Source organism: Lepisosteus oculatus, chromosome 9, assembly GCF_040954835.1.
Source record: "Lepisosteus oculatus isolate fLepOcu1 chromosome 9, fLepOcu1.hap2, whole genome shotgun sequence".
NCBI classification, from domain to species: Eukaryota; Metazoa; Chordata; class Actinopteri; order Semionotiformes; family Lepisosteidae; genus Lepisosteus; species Lepisosteus oculatus.
Genome location: NC_090704.1, coordinates 25,915,242 through 25,924,180, shown reverse-complemented (window position 1 = coordinate 25,924,180; position 8,939 = coordinate 25,915,242). Strand labels below are relative to the sequence as shown.

Here is an 8,939-nt window from a genome sequence, read left to right as displayed (position 1 = left end):
TTTTTCCCCGACTTCTCCTTGGAATACGTCATATTCTATTCTCATTTTTTCTACAGCCTAGAAGCCTATTCTGGACTTTTCTTCCATTTGCTTTCCCTTCTTACCTCTCTCCCAAAACCAAAGCATTGTGCATTTTAATACACTGTATTACAATTAAAACACAAGACGAAAGGTTCTTATAAATGTAGCCTGGCAAAGAATAATTAGCACAGGACACATTTTGGGTTCTTTACTCGCCTAGAAATATGTGGTCTGATATGTTCCTGGTTTAAAAAAATAAAAGACATAACGATATTCCTATATACACAAAATACGGCAGTGGTTCACGCAGCGCGTTCAGAAATAAGCCGCTCACCTCTCAGCCCTCACCGAGAACTACATTACGATAATTAGTACGATACCTACAATTGCGAACACTTACACGGTGCTAAACATAAGTCCCTGTAAAGAATGAAGGAAGAGAAAATACAAGGAGCATGTGAAACCCATTACTAACAAACCAATAAACAGATATCCCCAGCCCGAGTAGTTGCCTAAATACTCTACTGCTTCAGTGTACTCCGTTAAAATCCAATATCCATCTTGCTAATCTTGTCTCAATCCTATGAAATACCCCTCTATACTCATTTAGGGAAATGACACCGTATTTACCGTTACGACTCTGTAGAAGTTACGGGTTCTTTTTAACGGTAACTCACTGCTTCTTAGTCCCTACTGCCCATGCGCAGAACGCTGGACTCAACCGTCAGGAACCGCCATCTAGTGGATTTGGAATAACTCCGCTATTCACCACTGGGTCACAAAATAGCTACAAATTGGTTTCTGGTACTAAATCTGTGTTTTGAAAATCATACTGCTTGGGGCACATTGCATTCTCTTCTTCTGAAGAGATACCAAGGGTTTTGAGTCCCAGCTGGGTTTCTTCACAAGTCTCTTTCATAGGAACCCAATTCCAACAAATTACATACAGTAATTTCTGATTTTCTCGGGCAATGCAATAGATGCTATTAATGGAATACAAGTACATTTTAAAAGACAACCTTAGATAATGTGACAATCAGTGCACTTTTCAGTCCTTCAGATATCCCTTGTGGTGTCTCCGGGGGAAAGTTTATGCAAATGAGAGAAGTACTCACACCACACTTTTCTTTCCTGAGTTTCGTGGCGTTTCTTCCTCCAACTATCTTCCAAATCCAGTCCGTAATCCGCTCTCTTAATCCTGTTCCGATCCGAGTTCCAAAAGTCCGTAATAAAGCCAATCCGCAATCGAAAAACCATAAACCTTTTCTCCCTTCAGTAGTCCGTTATTCCTTAGTCCGACCTTTCACATAAACCTCTTTCCTCTCTATCTTTCTCCCTGTTCACTGCCTCCGGGGCACTTATATTTCGGTTCCTGATGCGGCTCAGCTGTGTCTCATTGTTTCTCAGGGTAGACCCTTTCCATATACGGGTCAGCTGATTCTTTTTGGCAGCCATTTTGCTCAGGTCCATATCTAGTATTTTAACTAGGTCATTCTGAAAATACCTGTTATGAATGACCCTTCCCCTGGTCATTTTACACCCTTTACTTGGCTGGCCTGTAATGTGGGTGTTATATTCTATGATTTTCTTCTTGTTTTATTTATTACCTTGTCCAGTAGGTGGCAGAATTAGTACAGTAAGGGACTAGGCTTAAGGAGCAATATTTTTTAATCAAGCTGACATCTTCCTCTAAAATATGTTTTTTATTCGGTAGTGGTATGAAAAACACAACCTGAAAATATAGTAATGAAAATGAAAAGTCAAGCTTGTGCAACCAGGTGATGTGCAGCTGGGCACGGGAATCGGGAACAGCGCCTCGTGCGGGCTGGTAGACCCTCGCTTCCAGCCTGCTGTCCGCCTGACTTTCTCTCCCATGGTTCTTTCTAATTTGTTAGGTAAGATCTGAAGTAATAAGGCTTTTTTAAAAGGTCTGTAAATTTATGTTTACTGATGTCATAGTTTCGGTTTAAGGTTTACTCGTTTATATTTGTTTTAAGAGTATCAAAAGTGTATTCTGGCTCTGCGGGTTATCAGAGACGAAATTGAACTTCGTTAGCTAACTGTGTTAAGTCGCTAGATGAAAACTGTCTGTGTGTTGTGAGTTAATTTCTTAGTGAGTTGAGTTGTTATGTTGTGTCGCGTTTAAATGGTGTTATAGTAAACAGGGGAAAACAACATGTACGAGGGTAGGAGTCAGACTCTTGCTACCAGCCTGCTGTAAACCTGACTTGTACGTATTTCTGGAAACGCTCCCTTATTTTCTTCTATTTTTTAGAAAATAAACTTGAAAAAAGGGAGCCGTGTATGAGTTCCTCTTGCGCACGCCGGTGAGTGCACAAGATCAACGGTAAAGCTGCCAGAACTGAGAGGGACCCGCTAGAGGTCACCACAGCCAGGCAGAATAGGGACTGTGACGTAAACTTGAGTAGTGCGTTATGGGAGTTGTAGTTCATAAAGCCAACGCTATGTCCGTGAGCAACTATAGCCAGTTCTAAAACCCGGCTCCCCTTAAGTAAGGATTACACTTGCATTCCAGGCTTTTCTATGGAAGCCCGTTTCCGCCAGGGAGTAAAAAAAACGCGCTATGGTATCTCAGAATTGCAACTTAGCAACTCAGAATTCTGACTTAGTAACTCTTTATATCTCACATTTGCGAGTTCGAAATAGCCCATATTTCATTGTCTGTCCTTTTGTTATTGTAACGGATTCGGGTTCTAGGGCTTGTGCCCTCGCCGCTCCCACCCTAGTTCGTACCTCACTGCATTGGCTCGAACCCAGCTCCTGAGTTGTTGAGGACAAGACCTGTATAACTATATATGGCTACAATACCAGAATTGACCATAATTAAAATTGCATTTCTACACTTCTTTTCCATCCCAAAGGATTAGAGGTGTAAATTATTAAAAGGCAAACCGTGTGTTATATTTTTGGGGTCTCTAGGCTCCACTGGCAGAGCCAGACTGTTTGGGACGTGTGACCACACAGGTTTGATACCGTGAAGGCTTTGAGTTAGAATGGCGACATTCAAATTAAACATTAAATCGGACATCGCCCTTTTGTCTGGATTTTCTCATTAAAACCTAATTATTAGTATATATATAATAAAACAAGTCCGTACAGGGACGAATACTGTAGCTTCCCCGCTGCAGCTTTTAATGACGTCTTTACTTGTACACGCTGGATACGTCAGATAAGGCAACTGCTTTGCAGATCTGACGTAATAGACAACATTTTGGTTATACCGTGGTTTATGCTCAAGTCCGTATTATACAAAATAAAGTTTTACCGCTCACGAACACGACGGATTTGTTTTCAAAATAGAATAATTGATTAATGGAACGAGATCAGGGATAAAAATGGAGAGAAAGAAACCGGGATCTGGAGCTGTGAGTGTACTATCCATACGTTTATATATTTGAACTTTTAGGTAGTGAATTTAAAAAAAAAATCAGCATTAGTTTAGCTTTAAAATGTAAGGTTTAGTAAAACAGTAAAAACGTACACCTCGTAGTAATATTTCTAATACTGTTTTAAAAGCTCTAGAAGGTAAAATAAATGGAACATGATTTTAAAATTCCAGCTATGTGTTCTATTTCTGAAATCGTGGGTTAATAATTTATTGTTAACCCTTTCTGTATTTTATGGGAATATACGTACTGTACTTTTCTTTTGTTCTCTTAAGATGTCTTGGGTGAGAATATGCCTTCCCAATCTAAAACTCTAAACAGACTTAGAGAATCAACTCGTTTGTGCAGAAGAAAAAAAAAAGAATGTTATGAACTGATTTAGCCCTCTGAACACCCTAGGGTAACTCTTCTTACCTATCTATAAAAAGATATGTCAGGAACCGTGGCCTTTAAATGCAGGGACTGCTTTTAAAAGTTAGTTTTGTAGCTGATTATGCCACCTAGCAATTCTAAAGACCTTTTCCCCCAGCAACAAGTTCTTTTTATCTTCCAGAACCACTAGTGCATCCACAGACCAGAAGTCATCCTACATCATTTCCATTTGTATTACAGTACTTTGCAATTCCAGTATCTATTATAGCCTAATCCACAGAACAAATATTACAACTTATCCACCAGAGGTACTTACTTACTCACAGAACATATTGCAGACCAGCTCAAGAGCCCCATTTGACCCCAGTTACCAAAACCAGAGTTCCAAAGGAAAAGTCCAGCTGCAAATATTCTCCCAAACCCAGCCCCAGTTGGAGACCTGGTGTGCCTGCTTCTGTCATAGCAAAGAAACTCTGTGTAGTCTTAGGGATCCTCCTCAGTCCTGACTGAGTCTGTTTTTTAATATGCCCCCCAATTTGTCTCTGAGTCAATTTTTTGAGTAGAGAGGGGAGGAAGACAATGCTAAAGCCTTCCTCCCTTGCTCACTGTAGAGAGTCCCTGGTGTCCAAACCCTCTCCTGGGTGCTGTGGTACAAATTGGTTATTCCTTTTTCGTCTGTTTCTGTGTGCTCTGGCTCTGTCACTGGGGTTATTAAAGCCCCCCTACCTTTCTTTGGGGGGGGGGGGGGGTTGATAGTTTTGGGTGTAAGCAGAGCTAACTTCTTGGGGCTCATTGATCAAATGGCTATATACAGATGGCCAGGTGTAAGATTGCTCTAGAACATTCTAGATTTTCTAGAATTGTTATGTTCTAGATCCACCTCCTCAGTCTGAGGCTCGGCTAGGCCAGTTTTGACATTCCATGTGTCTTCTCTGAACTGTGTGGTAATTAACAATGTTTGCAATAGCATCTTTGATCAGTAGGAAGCCCCAGAACAAAGAAAGACACATATTACCACCCTCATTGAAGTCACTGGTCATTCTATACAAACTTCTATGCAAAGTCAACATTGTCCTTGATAGCTGCTGTTGCCCCCACACCCATTTTATTTCACTCTGTGACAGATGAAATCATTTCTGCCATCAGCTCTGCTTGTCTTTTCTGGCGTTTTGGCTGTGGTTCTGTGAGGTACGATAGCTATGTTCTGTGTTTCAGGGCTGCTACACCATGCTGTATGCACTGCAGGGAGAGCAGCAGCTGTTGGAGAGACCCGTCGGCACTAAACTGCCGTTAATCCCAGGGTCTAAACCTCAATTTTGCAGGACTGCTCTTTCGGAGAAAGTAAGTGTAACCTAAAATGAAAAGCATGAATACATTTATTCTTATTTAAATCCAAACATTTAAATTGTAAAAAATGACATGTTTATTCATGGTTTTCTTTCTTTTTAGGGGTAAACCAACATGTAAAATTGTATAATATGAAATGATACCTGGGACACATTAACACATTTCTGTGTGTGTTAGTATAATGTGGTTGCTGTAATGATTAAACTGTATGCAAACTGTCTTCCCTTGACATCTTTGTGCATATAACATCAGGAGTAAGGTTATATATTTTTCTAGACGCAGTATATTGATCACATTATTGAAATTCAGCTGTACTGTATGCCTTAAAGCTTATTGTGCTTACTGTCTTTTTGCAATGTAGATATTTTTAGTTGGCTACAATGACTGAGAAATTGGAATTTGATTTTCAAGAACGTAGGAAAAATGATAACAGCAATTCTGGAGTAGTCTTCCAAGAAACTGGCGACAGCCTTCGGAGGGGGGAGAAAAAAAACATTCTCATTTTTATGTTCAGAAACATAGGGGGATACATATCTGTGTTTACCTGTACATATCATGTTTTAATAAAATACTTACCTTCTATTTCAGCTGCACCAGCCATCTCCTGACTTCACTCTGACTGATCCCCACGGTTTCCTTTTGGATTCGAAGTACAACAGCCTCCATGACCCCCACCTGCGCACCTATTACCATCGCAAGGGCATGCAGGAGTCTCTGCAGAACAGAGGCTTAATCAATGAGCAGAAGAAAGTAAGGCTGTTTGGAGTTTGTGCAAAGAATGAGGCTTTTTTGGTATGGTGAAGGAGTGAGGTGTTGTCAAAAAAAATAGACCAGGTTCTATCTCATTTAGCTGTAATAGTTTCCAGTAGCGTGATTTAACTCATGTCTGCACTCCAGCATAGATGTATTCGGTGGGAAGGCCTTTGGTTGTAATCAAAGCATGTAATAGTAGATGTAATCAAAGCAGGCCTATGGTTTGTGCTAAAGTCCTTATGCTCAATAGATATTCAAACACAGAGTACTTGACTGTGCTCTAGATTTGTAAAATAAAAATAAAAACATTTAACCTCCTAGACAGTACTTGAAACATGTTTTGTCTGTTTTCAGGTCCTCTGCTCTTTGAAAGAATATAATCAATATCATAACTACCTTAGCAATGTGAAGTTGCAGTATGACAAAAATTATGTGACTAAACAGGTAAGTGTGATGTTTTTAAACAGCCGTCCATCTGATTCTGACTCTTCATCATAGACTTCTGCCTTTCTCCAGCCCTCAATCAGTAACGTTTCTAGATGAAGGCTTCCATAAGATCTCTCCATTATGCACTTTTGAATATACTGCTGTCATCATGTCATCTTCAAGGAAGTCTCTACCTTGACTGTGTTTGTATTCTAAGGATCAATTTCAATGTTTTCTTTCAGTTTCTTCTCTAATTGCTATGAAGCTCATTTCTGTTTTAGTGTTTTGACGCTGACGATGTTGTTGCTTATGTTTGTCACTGCTCTAGCCTATTTTAGCTTCTTCTTGTTAGTTCAGCCATACTGTACATCTTTTCATGATACTTTGTGTTGTTTATAGCCCATATAGTCCTTTCTGCATGCAGGATATGGGTTTCATATCATAAGAAAAGTTACGAATGAGAGGAAGCTCTTTAGCCTGTTTGGTAATTACTTGCTAATTGGTCTGTGAGTCTCATCCAGCTGTTTCTTGAAAGAAGTCAGCGTTCAACAAGCAGACTTGACTGTGAGGATTTTGAATATTTGAAACAGGTCGCCTTGTAGTCTTCTCTGTTCACGATAACAGAGTTAAAAAAAGATAGTTTTTTTATTCATTGAGGCTGGGCAATATATCTGGATGTTTTTCTTTGTGGAAAACCACTAATTGTACCACCCGAATCGGAGCATTCACTGCTTATCTGTACTGCTCTGTAGACTTTAATCCATTTTCAGTGCAAACAAATGTATTTTTCCAAACACATGTTAATACAGGCAGCTTTTGTGTGTAGTCCAAAACAGAATTTATAAGTCTTCTTTGCCAGACAAGGCTGAAAAACGACTTGAACTTCCATCCATCCCTTTCCATCCACGTCATCTAATCTAACCGCCTCATCTAAGGGCTGCAGGGAGCCGGGGCCTATCCCAGAAAGCAACGGGCTTAAGACGATATACACCCTTGACCAGAATTAAGTCCATTGCAAGACACACACAGACACAAATTCACTCTAGAACCAATTTTCCTAGAAACCTTTTTTTCTACCAGTATAGTATGGCTTTTGACTGTGGGAGAAAACCAGAGCAAACCGTGAACAACCCATGTGAATATGGGGAGACCATACAAACTCCACACAGACAAATCACCTCAGGCTCAGAATAGAGCCCCTGACCCCAGTGTTGCGAGATAACAAGGTTAACCACTGTATCCAAGATATACATCTTAAATTGAAATGTTTAGATCAACAAACTACAGTAGCTCAGCCTTCACTCTTATACATATGCAAACACATTCTATCGGTGTGAGTTCAAATTAAAAATCTAATGGAAAAAGTCAATGTTGGTTTTGAAGTGCACACTCGGCTATAATAGTGCTTAGGAGAACCTTGCAATGAAGGGAGTGTGGCACTCTATTAAAAGGCTGTGCTGGCTTTCAGAAAACAATAGTGAAGAAGTTCTTGGAGCTCCAGGAGCAGAACGAGATTCCCAGGGATATCAGCTTCACCGATGTGAGGGAATGGCTCCTTGAGGAAGGATCCAAGAATATTTCAGACCAGTTTATTGCTAACAGAGACAGGTAATAACATACGGAAGCTCCTCACTCTTTAACAGCAAGTTCCTGCCTTTTGGATTCCTGATTTGTTGTATTTGTATCACATTTTTTTTTGTTTCGCTGTAAATATGTGTAAATATTTTACTGTTATGTTTAAACATTAGATGTCAAGAATACAACTGTAAGTAAAGGTTTGCCTTAAGTTAATTAATTGTGCAAGCAAGTGGAAGTCTTGACTGAGTCAAAGTTTTCCAAAAGATGAACATCTGCTCTACGGAAATACCACATTCACAAATTCCTCTGCTGCTGTCTGACATTGCCTTGTGGATGAAGCTTTCTTTGCTGTTGTTGTTTATGAAGGCACCAGGCAGGAGCTCTGAAAACAGAGGAGATATGCAGACAGGCTGAGGTATGAGAATACAGTTTGATTTATTTTGACCCAGGGCTGCTCCTGGTCATCACCTGGATGGGAGATCTTTAATAGCTGGTTTCCTTCTGCATCTTAAACTGATTAGAGACATTTATATCCACTCTGGCAAGTGACCTTGTGACACCTCTGTAAATACAGCATGATTGGGGAGCAAGCAAAAGATAACAGGATCTCTAGCATAACTGTTTTAAAAGATGTTGTGTTTCTGACAAGTAATTAAGCATTTATGTTGCAAAATGCTCATTAAAAAAATTATCTCACCTTATAGTGTATACGCCTCTTCCAGCCGAACAGATTTCTGCAGAGTGGATACCCTTAGTGAATCATGTTACTGTATTGTCACACTTAGACTTCAGACACTTTTCATACGCTTTTATGAATCTTACATTTCACACTGTAGCTTAACTCACTTTTGAAACACATAGTTTATTCACCCCTTTCATTGATTTATCAGCTTTCAGATCACCGGCATTATCAATAGACAGTATTTAGCCTCATCGGTTTTCTACATCAGCTTAATCATGTTTCTTGTTTTTTTTTCACATTCTCACTGTACATTGCTGTATGGTATGTTATTTTCCCAGTTATTTTGTCTTTGG

General features: G+C 39.7%; 1 long non-coding RNA gene across 1 annotated transcript; it reads left to right on the top strand.

Moving 5' to 3' along the window:
• The first annotated feature begins 5,835 nt into the window (after positions 1 to 5,835).
• Positions 5,836 to 6,344, top strand: LOC138241305 (uncharacterized). Its single transcript, XR_011190534.1, has 2 exons — positions 5,836 to 5,897; positions 6,255 to 6,344. It is a non-coding gene; the product is annotated as an uncharacterized lncRNA (long non-coding RNA).
• Positions 6,345 to 8,939: the final 2,595 nt, after the last annotated feature.